The sequence below is a fragment of the Phascolarctos cinereus genome, unplaced genomic scaffold (genome assembly GCF_003287225.1).
Source record: "Phascolarctos cinereus isolate Bilbo 61053 unplaced genomic scaffold, phaCin_HiC Scaffold_1;HRSCAF=81, whole genome shotgun sequence".
Taxonomy (NCBI): domain Eukaryota; kingdom Metazoa; phylum Chordata; class Mammalia; order Diprotodontia; family Phascolarctidae; genus Phascolarctos; species Phascolarctos cinereus.
Window position 1 is genome coordinate 183,245,425 of NW_027555514.1, and position 11,308 is coordinate 183,256,732.

General features: G+C 41.8%; 1 protein-coding gene and 1 pseudogene across 2 annotated transcripts in view; both read right to left on the reverse strand.

The window, feature by feature from the left end:
* RIMKLB (ribosomal modification protein rimK like family member B) overlaps positions 1 to 2,614 on the reverse strand; it is a 68,871-nt gene extending 66,257 nt beyond the window's left edge. For both annotated transcript variants that reach the window (XM_020994291.2, XM_020994288.2), the window contains exon 1: positions 1,952 to 2,614. The gene's annotated coding sequence lies outside the window, so the exon portion shown is untranslated. The remainder of the gene's footprint in view (positions 1 to 1,951) is intronic.
* Positions 2,615 to 10,402: 7,788 nt separating this feature from the next.
* On the reverse strand, positions 10,403 to 10,503 carry LOC144455163 (U6 spliceosomal RNA; annotated as a pseudogene).
* Positions 10,504 to 11,308: the final 805 nt, after the last annotated feature.

Below are 11,308 nucleotides of genomic sequence, written 5' to 3' on the forward strand. Positions count from 1 at the left end.
ATCTAGTGACTTAACCCAGAAGCAAGTTCCAGAGGGATGTAAGCTAGAGAAAACGGGAAGGAAGAGAATTTTAAAAGGCCATTATTTCTGAGAGTACGCCATAACTTAGTGTCTTACTTTAGGTGTTCATATGACTAGGGAAAAAGTGATAACCAGGCCTTGTGTCTCTTTCTACAACCAAATTGTTAAGGGGTAAAAAATTGAGATAGTCGGCTGATAAATCCCCTCTGGAAAGAAAAAGGTTGCAATGGAAAAGAAAAAAAGGGATGGCTTCTTCATGCTCACACCCTGAAGTTCCACAGAGGTAAGTATCTGGGAGGAGGCAGAACAGGAACATGATACTGTCCACTTAGAAATTAAAATGGGTGGATGCTAGTCAGGCACCCCACAACCTAGTAGTTGTAGACTCAGCTCCTCCCTTCCTGCAGGGGGAAAGGATGAAAGGGAAATGAGGCTCTTAGACTATGTGCAACATTTGTGAGTGACTGACTAAGCAATTCCGCTTCTTGGTCCCTTCCTCAGGATCAAACTGCCCCCCCCCCAAAACAAGCAGGGTTCAATACCTGATGGGGGAGGGGAAGGGCAAGAGAAAGATGAGAGAAGCAGAGAAAGATAAAAACATCAGCCATGCTGCTTAGACCAACAACTCCATCAATGAAAGCTGTTCACTGAACTAATCAAGGTAAAAGGAATAAACAAACATACATGACCCCCAAAACTCAAAACTAGTCATTCTCCATTTAATACACTGCAGAAGTAGCTCCCATTAGAGATCTGATAGAAATTATGCCTTTTTATTTAATTGTAGGTTTACAAAAATATGTTCAAGGATGAAGCAAGATACCAGATTTAGATTTCAAGGTGTAAAGTACCTCAAAGTCTGGGCCAGCTACTTCATTATTTTTTAGATAGGGAAATTAGGGCCCAAGAGTGATTAAACAGAATACCAGTCAATGACTTAAGTCATGTTTAAATCCAACAGAAGGCCTTTAAGCCTTTTTAAGTAATGACAAAAGAAAACTAAAGCAATTTATATGGCATTACACTGTGAATTTTAATCATAAAAATGTATCCTTTAAGTCAGTTTTTACAATAAAAATTTAACAGAAACACAAGAAAGCAATTCAAGCCCCCAAATGAGAAAAATCTTGTGAAAAGACTAACTCCACAAAAAGTGGGAATACTTTGTGAAATTTAGAGAGAATGCACACGAATTCACATCAAAGTTATAAACACAGCAGGAAGAGTATCATATCCCCAAAGATACTCTTACAAAGGAAAAATAACCTCATTTGTATTCACGTACACAAATGGAAGAAAATATCGAGTATACCATACAAATCCGTTTTATAACGGGCAAAGTGAGATAAATTACAGGAAAAACCTGGAGAAGGGAGTATTTACTTCTGTTTGGAACAGAGAGATGAAGGAGAAGAGGGTCTAAGTGTTTTTGGCACAGTGTGTCAAAATCACACAAGGGTTAGTTCATCTCTAGACAAGGAATACACTCTAAAAGACATGTACATGGAGGAAAACATGGGGTCTGGAAGAAATAACTGCAGGGAGCCCAGCACGTTATCAGAATCCCTCAGCCACACTTTATAAAAGGGATTTGTTGAGAATGGTACACCATCGGCTAGGGGTGGGAGTAATAAAGCCACATTTCCCCCTACACACCGCGTTACCACACCCCCTTACAAATACAGGAAGGGAGGATGATGACCCATAGCCTTTCCCACTCAAGGTTACCAGTAGGCTCCCTCATTATCAGACACGGGTGTATCAAACCTCATCACATGTGCCCACGAACATCGGGGGGGGGGGTCAGCATCTTCTCCCCCACCCTTTCATTCACCCGGGCGAGCAGTTGTTTGCTCGCGCTCACTCTCGCCCTTACACACCTTTCAGGGTGGGGGTAGGGGGGTGGGATGGGGTGGCGGGGATCACCCACCTGGCTCGGGCAGCTCCTCCCTCCCTTCCCAGCCAGCGGGGGCCGGGCCAGGGCCGGGCCTGGGGGGGTCACCGCACTTCGAGGGGCGCGGACGATCGGGTAGGCAGTATGTCGGGAAAGGACCGGGAAAGGGAAGGGGAAAGGGATGGGAAGTAGGAGGGAAGGGAACTGAAGGGAAGAAGGAGGGGGATCTTGGGATGCTGGACGCAGGGGGAGCCGCCTCCTTCTCCTCCTCCTCCCGCAACGGCGGCTCCGCAGCCAGAGTTCCCTGCCCTCTCACGCACACTTTGGCGACGCGCGCGCGCGCGCGCTCCCGCTCACACACTCACACACATAGTCGGTCTAGCTCTCACACGAGGTCCCTCACACACTCAGACAACAGAAATTCCGCCCTCCCCCTTTCACACACACTGCCTCTAGCACGTTCTTTCACTCACACGATCCCCTTTCATACACGGTCCCTCCCCCCTTCACACCGCGCGTTCTTCTGTCTCACGCCCTCCTCCCTGACACCCCACACACAAGCACGCGCGTACACGTACACACACATACACACACACAGAGGCGCGCGCAGCCTTCCTCACACATGGAGCGCGCGACGCTGGCATAGGCCTCCCCGTAGCCTCCCCAGATCGAGGCGTACTCCCTGAGATTTTGCGCGCGCGTGCCCCCCGCCCCACCCCCCGGCGCGCGCCGTGTGGGTATTTGTGTGTTCCCGGGGGACGGGGACGGGGGGGGTTGGTGTGGTACGGGGAGGACGGCTTTTGGAGGGGCCAGAGGCGGCGGGAGAATTAGCAAACTGAACGGAGGCGAGCAGGCAGGGGGGAGAGCGGAGAAGACGGTCCCCGCGCTCTCGAGACCCCTCCTTCCGGTGTCTGCACTGCCGGCGTCGAGCCTTCCGCGCGCCGCCTTCCCGCCCCCCGCTGAGAAGGGAAGGAGCGCGCGCCCCGGGAGGGAGAGAATGGGAGCTTGAGAGTTCTCAGACAGCGAGTCTCTCCCTCCGTCCCTAAACCGTTCCTCCCTAGAAAGGCGAAGAGGGAAGGGGTGTGTGTGCGCTACAGAGACCCAGAGCTTCTCTATCTGTACCACTCCCATCCCCCTTCCACCCATCCATCCATCAATCCGTCCCTCCGTCCCTCCTTCGCAGACACAAAGCTCGGCCGCCCCGTTTCCCCACTGCCCCGAATCTCCACGTACATCACAATACACATGCATCTCCTACACAATTACCTTCCTCCCACTCCCCTCCATCTTTATCCCTAAGCAGAATGCATGACTTCATGATCCTGCCCACTAGAAAAGCGGTTTGGGGCTGGCTGCTTGGTGTTGGGAAATGAGGGCTGTGCCAGGAGTTTGCAAAGATCTGGGTTCAAATCCCAACCCCCATTTACTAGCTTTGTGCTTAGCTTGGACAAGTCACTTAAAGGGTTGCGGACTCCAGTTTCCTCAAATAAGGTGAAAGGCTTGACTGGAGAAGCTCAACTGCGTGATGTAAGACCCCGGGTTCAAACCCTGCCCCCAATAAAAGACCTGGGTTCAAAATCAGCCTTCAAAGCTTATTCGTTTTATACATTTGTGCAAGTCACTCTGATCAGTGCCCCAGGAAACTCTAGACTGAGTTCTTGATAGTCCACGCATGAAAGAGTTCCCTCCACTGATAAAAGTATAGGCTTAGACAAAAACCAAACAACCAATACTTCCCACCTTTAATGCTGCATTATCTCAGGCAAGTATAGTTCTTGACCATATTTTTTTAAAAAATCAATCTAGGCAACAAACTGCTTATTATCTAAAAAGTACTATGTATTATGACATACTCTACCACAATTAGTTCTTTTTAAGTATGAGGGGTAACAGTAATGGCCTCTCAAAGAACTTTCCCTTCTCTTTGGGTTTAAGAAGTTTATTTTAGATTTTAAAAAAGTTCTGAGTTCAGTCAAAATCATCGAGCCCCTATTTAGGAAAAGAGTTTTTAATGTTTAGGCAGAAGTTGGGCTTTCTGCCTGCCTCTACATTTATATCTATTTCTAGTAAATCCCTGGCCTCTTTGTGGTTGACACAAAATTCGATTTACTGGAAATGTTTGGGTAACAAAATAGCAGATCATATTAGAGTATCTGAGGAAAGACAAGAATCAGGAGGAAAAGCTGGGGAAAGTGCAGACTGACCTTTTTTCTTCTCTCAGCCCGGGTCTTCAGATGTGACAGGCTGAGGCTTACAACAGGCAATGATTCTTCTGCAGCTCCTGCCAGACAATCCTCTCAAAGGTGTGCTGAAACTCCAGGCTTGCTCCTTCCTGGATACTTCTAGCACTTAGAAGCTCTGTCCCTGTTTTGAATTGACTTACTTTTATAGCCGACCCTGTCACTTAAATTCAAGGCCTAATTGAATCAAAGTTTTCTTGTCTAACAAAGGTAAATTACTTTTAAGTGGGTGGCATTAACAAATGAATTTGTACTTGGATGGAAACTTAGCTTCCTAGCAGATTGTAATTATAGTTACAAGTTATTAAATTGTTTTAAGTTTGTCAGATAAGCACTTGTGAATCTTTTATGTTTAGTATTTCTTTTGTGTGTAGGAGTAAATTACCTATTCCATACCTGATTCTTATTGTACATTGGATACTTCTTCTTTTGGGGAAAACTTGAGACATGAGCCATAATCTAAGCTATAAATATTTTTCCTTAGGCTCACAGGGTAGGATTTAATGAGCTCCCCTCTCATTAGAGGACAGGCTTTGAACCTGGGCCAGACAGCCTACATAGTACCTGAGCAAAGGAGCCTATTGGTGAAGAAGGGAGTGGGCACCACATCACTTAGAAATATAAAGAGAATAAGTAAAAATAAATACAATGTAGATAAATATAAGGTAGTTAGGGATGGAAGACACTAGCATCTGGGGGCAACAAGAAAGACTTGATGTAGAAGGTAGTGTTTAAGTTGTGTCTTGAATGAAGAGAGTGATTCTGCGAAATGGATGTGAAGAGGAAGCACATTTCAGGCACAGGAGATGGCCAGTGAAAATGCAAGGAAATGAGGAGTGAAGTAAACTGTATAAAAAAAAAATCATAGAAGTCTAAATTCGCTAGATTGCTGAGTGTGAGAAGGGGAGTAATGTACAAAGCAGTTGGACAGGTTGGACCCAAATTGAAAAGAGCTTTAGAAAGCTAAATGAAGGAGTTTATATTTTATCCTAGAGGCAGTAGGTAGCCACTGGAGTTTACTGAGCAAGGGAATGACATGGCTAGATCTGCATTTAAAGAATATCATGTCAGTAGCTAGCTGTGTAGAGTATGGACTAAAGTAGAGAGAGATGTAGGAGGCAATTGTAATATCAGGCAAAAGATAAAAAGGACTTGAACTGAAGTGGAAGAAATGTGAGTACAAGGAAAGGGTCAGATAAAAGTGATGCTGTGGAGGTAGAAAGAACAAGATTTGTTAACTGACTGTCTACTTAAGGTGAAGAGTCAAGGATAGTGCTGATGTTATGAACCTAAGAGTCTGGAGAAATGATGGTGCCCTCCATAGAAATAAGGAACTGGGTAGTAGGGATGGGGTTAGGGGAAAAATAACAAGTTCCATTTTGGGGAATGTTGTGTTTGAGATGTCTTTGGGACACAAAGTGAAAAGTTCAAGAAGCATTTGAAAATTTAGAGCTGGAACTTGGGAGAGAGACTAGAGCTGTATATATAATCTGTGAGTCATCTACATAGAGATGATAATTCAACTTATGGGAGCTGATGAAGTGATCAAAAGAGGGAATGATTAAAAAAAAGAAGGTCCAGGACAGAACTTTGGGGAATGCCCACAATTAGGGGGCATGATATGGATGATGAGCCAAAAAAAGGTGACTAAAGAGCAATGAGGTAGAAGGAAAAATAACATCATGAAAACAGAGAGAGGAAAGAGTGCAGGAGAAAAGGGTGGTCAGTAGTGTAAAATGCATCAGGTCAAGAAGGATAAGGATTGAGAAAGAAGTATCAGATCTGGTAATCAAGAGTTGGAGACAGTAGTTTCAGTGGAGTGGTAACTCAGAATGAGTGAGAGGAAAGGAAATGGAGGTAATCAGTATTAGAAAACTTTTTCTAGTTTAGATGAGAAAGGGAGGAGAAATACAGGATGAAATCTTGAGAGGATAGCAAGGTCTAGTGAAAGTTTTTCTCAAGCATGGGAGATATCTAGGTGTGTTTGAAGACAATAGAAACAAATCAACAGATTTTGTTCAGTTGTTTTTCAGTCATATTTAAATCTTTGTGACCTTGTTTGGGGTTTTCGTGGCAGAGATACTGGAGTGATTTGCCATTTCCTTCTCCAGCTCATTTTACAGATGAGGAATTGAGAGAAACAGGTTAAGTAACTTGCTCAGTCACACAGCGAGTAAGTGTTTTGAGGCCAAATTTGATCTCATGGTGATGAGTTCACTTCACCATCTAGCTGCCTAATCAATAGAAAGGGGGTGGTTAATGATTGAAGCTGCAATTTGCTGGAGAAGATGAGAAGGAATGTGATCAAGGACACATGTAGGATTGGCCTTGGCAAGTAGAAAGGCTATCATAGATTGGAGGGAAAAAGGATTTGGTGGGAGTTGATGCCAAGGGGTTTTGAGATGAGAAAATGAGAAGGCCATGGCAAATAGCTTCAGCTTTCTCAATAAAGTATAAAATGAGCTAAGAGAGTAGGGAGGAGGACATTGGGAGGCCTGAGGAAAGAAGAAGTTTGGAGTAGTGTCTGTGAGGAATGAGATAGGATATGAAATAGTAATAAAAAGATTGTCAGGGACACAGTTGAAATTGGATAATGTGAATATATAATGTAACCAGTTAGCTTCCTCCAGCTATATTTGGCAGCTTGTAAATGGAGAGAGCAGATTGTAGGAGCCATCTAGGCCTGAGGTTTGGCAAGGGACAGTGGGGAAGAGGGATTTGAGAGTAGATGACAAATTAGCAGATTAGCAGATCACAACCAATTCATACTTAACCATCCTTTGCAGCTCTTTCCCATGTCCTATAAACTCATCACAGGTGCAAGGAATATTCCCTGCTTTCTCTTGACATTGTAAGGACACCAATGGAAGATTAAGGTCATATGCCTTTTTATCCTGAAATCTCCCTTGCTCTTACCATGTAAACCAAGTCAGCTTTTTCACTGATATGTTTCCCTGATGATAATTTTATTCTAATTCTTCGACGTTCCTTGTATGTTTTATGTTGCAGTCCACTCATACCCCCCATAACCTTGGGTACCTTCTGAGAATAATTTTTAAATCTTTTGAGATGGTGGTTTTCTTTAACTTGATGCCATACATAAAAGACTGGTAGAATAATGGTATTAAAATGAAGCACCTCTGTTTCTGTAAGAAGTTTGGGGTTATTAAAGAGCCTTGCAATTTCACAAAGGAAATACAACACATTCTTCTCTGTTTATTTATTAGACCCATTTCATTGTACGTTTGTATTGTCTCTTATATGAGTGTGTATGTGTGTTTTATATAGGAAATCACTTTCACCATTTTTACAGTACAATAGTATTCTATCACATTCATATACCATAATTTATTTAGCAATACCACAATTGATGGGCATCCCTTCTATTTCCAACTTTGCCATATTGCTATATTTTTGTACATGCGGGTGCTTTTTAAAAAAATCTCTTTGGGTTATAGACCTTTTAGTGGTGTTGCTGGGTCAAAAGGTACACCCACTTTAATGGTTTTTTGGATACAGTTCTGATGTGGTTTAGGGGTACAAGGACCCCAAACTATCCAGGTAAAGGGTCGGGTTGCAAAAGTTTATTATAATGCTAATAAAGTGGGCAGAGCTCCTTAAGGAACTTGAAACTTAATGGGGGTGAATCTAAAGCTTATATAGAAAAAGTACAGTGAATAGTGTGCTAAGTATGCTACTTAGGTGGTATGGGGCAGGATTAGGAAGTGGTCTGCTCCCAAAGTAACACACCTTAGGCACAGGCATCGTTCACTACTGGAAACCCTGGTGGGGTGGAGGGTGCTTCTAAATGGTGTGTTTTTGGTCCGCTATGTCTGTAACAAGATAGCCTTGGTAGTTGACATCTATAGCTTGACCTCTGGATTGTATATGGTAACTGTAGAAACTAGCACATGATAGTTCTGCTGGTACAAGATAGTCCTGTTTTATCTTGTTCTTGTGACAGGGAGAGACAGTTTGCTTCACTGGGGCCCACTCATGAGTTATTGCCAGAGATATGGTCTTTGGGCTGGGGAGAGATATGGTCCTAGGGTTGGGGTCCAAGCACCCCAATCAGTTCCAAATTACTTTCCAAAATTTAGAATTCACAATCTACCAATAGCCTGAGAGACAGTTTCTGGGTAACTCATAATCTATTAATTAGGCTAACAAATAATCAATAAGGTCTTTGGTGAAGTAACCAAAAGCTACAAAAAAGTAACCAAAGACAAAACCATGGAGATCCCTGAATGCTTAAATGCCTTTGTAAAAGGAGGTGACCCAGTCATGTGAAAATCAACTCTAATTAATGAACATAATGAGGTAGTGGACATTTTAATGAGGAAGTGGGCTAAAAGTCTTTAGTTCTGCTGAGAACACAACTTGATTGTGAGAGTCTGCTCACCTGGGCAGCCTAGACAAAGGGATACCTCACCCAAACCACCCTAGCTGAACAATAGGGTTTCTAGGGCCTGAGCCTAATGCTTTTAGGGCTGGAATTCACCTAGATTAGATTCTATTCACACTTTAATCAGAAGTAAACTCTCCTAGTTAGGTGGGGTTCTGCTCAAATTGAGAATGTTCCCTGAGGATTAGGCTAATGGCATCATCTGCCCCATCCTTCTACAAAGCTTGGTCCCTGAATGAGGAAATGGAAAGGAAAAAACCCTCAGACCTAATGTGGTTATTAACATAATAAAAAAGAATCATTTCTCTCACCCAACATATTTTGTTGGTGAATTCTGAAGCCAGCAGCTAGACTCCTTGTTGCTGTTGTTGCTATTGTGGTGTTGTTCAGTCATGCCTGAGTCTTTGTGACCTCATTTAGGGTTTTCGTGGCAAAGACATTGCAGTGGTTTGCCATTTCCTTCGCCGGCTCATTTTATAGATGAGGAACTGAGGCAAAGCAGAGTTAAGTGACTTCTTGCCCAGGGTCACACAGCTAGTAAGTATCTGAGGCCAGATTTCAACTGAGGAAGTTCAATGTTCCTGACTTCAAGCCCAGCACTCTATCCACAGTACCACCTAGCTAGGCTCTTAGGGTTTATCAAACACTAGGTTTGTGCTAGTTTGCCCACTTTCTTTTGTGTGTTATGTATCCAGTCTATGCTATGCTCATTTGTTCTGTGTATTTTGTACCTGATCTATTCCACTGACCAGCCTATTTCTTATTCACTACCGAATTGCTCAATGATTACGTCTTTGTAGTATATACTTCTAGGCCCTCTTCCTTTCCAAATTTTTTCATTGATTCCCTTAATATTCTTGACCTTTTGTTCCTACAGATACATTTTATTATTTTTTCTAACTCTATAAAGTAGTTCTTTGCCAGTTTGGTTGATATAGCACTGAATAAATTAATTTAGGTAACATCATTATTTTATTATATTGGCTTGACCTACTTATGGGCAATTAATATTTCTCCAATTATTTAGATCTGTCTTTATTTGTGTGAAGAATGTTTTGTAATTGTGTTCGTATAGTTCCTGAGTGTATCTTGGCAAATAGATTCCCAAGTATTTTATGCTGTCCATAGTTATTTTAAATGGAATTTCTCTTTCCTTCTCTTCCTGCTGGTTTTTTTTGTAATATACAGAAATGTTGATGTTTGCATGGATTTATTTTATATATCCTTCAACTTTGCTGAAGCTGTTTGCTGAAGTTGTCAATTGTTTTGATTAATTTTTAAATTGATCGGAGGCAGCTAGGTGGCACAATGGGTACAGCACTGCCCTTAGAGTCAGGAAGACCCGAGTTCAAATCCAGCTGTAGACACTTGATACTTTCTAGCTTTCCCATTGCCTAGCAAAAATCACAAAAATTAAAAAAAAATGATTCTAGTATTCTATAAGTCATAATTTTACTTGTTTTACTTAATCCTTTGATTTCTTTTTCTTGTCTTAATGCTATAGCTAATATTTCTGGTACTATATTGAATAGTAATGGGAATAATGGAGATCTTTGTTTCTCCCCTTATCTTAATTGTAAAGGCTTCTGTCTTACCTCCATTACGAATGCTTATTCTTGATTTCACATAGAAACTACTTATTTTTTTTTCTAAGTTTTTTTGCTTTTGTTTTTAGGCAATTGGGATTAAGCGACTTGCCCAGGGTCACACAGCTAGTGAGTGTCAAGTGTTTGGTCTGAAACCAGATTTGAACTCTGGTTCTCCTGATTTCAAGGCTGGTGCTTTATGCACTGAGCCACCTAGCTGACCCGAAACTACTTATTATTTTAAGGAAGGTTCTATAAAAATGTGGAATGCTTCATGAATTTGCATGTCATTGCAGGGGCCACGCTAATCTTTTCTGGTAGTTCCAATTTTAGTATATATGCTGCCAAAGTGAGCACTGAAATATCACTTTTGAAAAGCTGTGTGTTCTTTCTCTCTTAAAGTCCTCTTTGACAAAGTCCTTCATGCATGTACAGATGATTTTCATAAAATTTTTACATAGATGGAAAAGTAGGTATATAAGTCTGTAGTTGTTGATACATATTCCCTTAGCTGGGCTTTATTTATTTATTTTATTGGAAAGATCCAAGAGTTTTTTTCCACACTTTTGGTATCTTCCTCTTTTAGAATCCTTGTAAATTCATCCTTTCACACATTCACAATTGTGTTACCCAAAGCAAAGATCTCTTCCATGCATACTTGGTCTAATCCAATTCTTTTCATATCTTTGACATCTTTAATGCCATTGCTTTTTTTTTATTAAATAATTTATTTATTAATTTTTTGTTTTCAGCATTCACTTCCATAAGATTTTGAGTTTCAAATTTTCTCCCTCTCCTTCTCCTTCCCCCCTCCCCAAGATGGCATGCAATCTGATATAGGCTCTACTTATACTTTCATATTAAGCATATTTTCACGTTAGTCATGATGTAAAGAAGAATTAGAACTAATGGGAGGAACCATAAAAAAGAAGAAGCAAAACAAAAGAAAAGAAAAGGAGAGCAAATAGTATGCTTCCATCTGTATTCAGATTCCATAGTTCTTTCTTGGGATATGGATAGCTTTTTCCATCATGAGTCTTTTGGAGTTGTCTTAGATCCTTGCATTGCTGAGAAGAGCTAAGTCAGTCATCACACAGTGTGGCTGTTATTGTGTACAAGGTTCTCTTGGTTCTGCTCATTTCACTTATCATCAGTTCATATA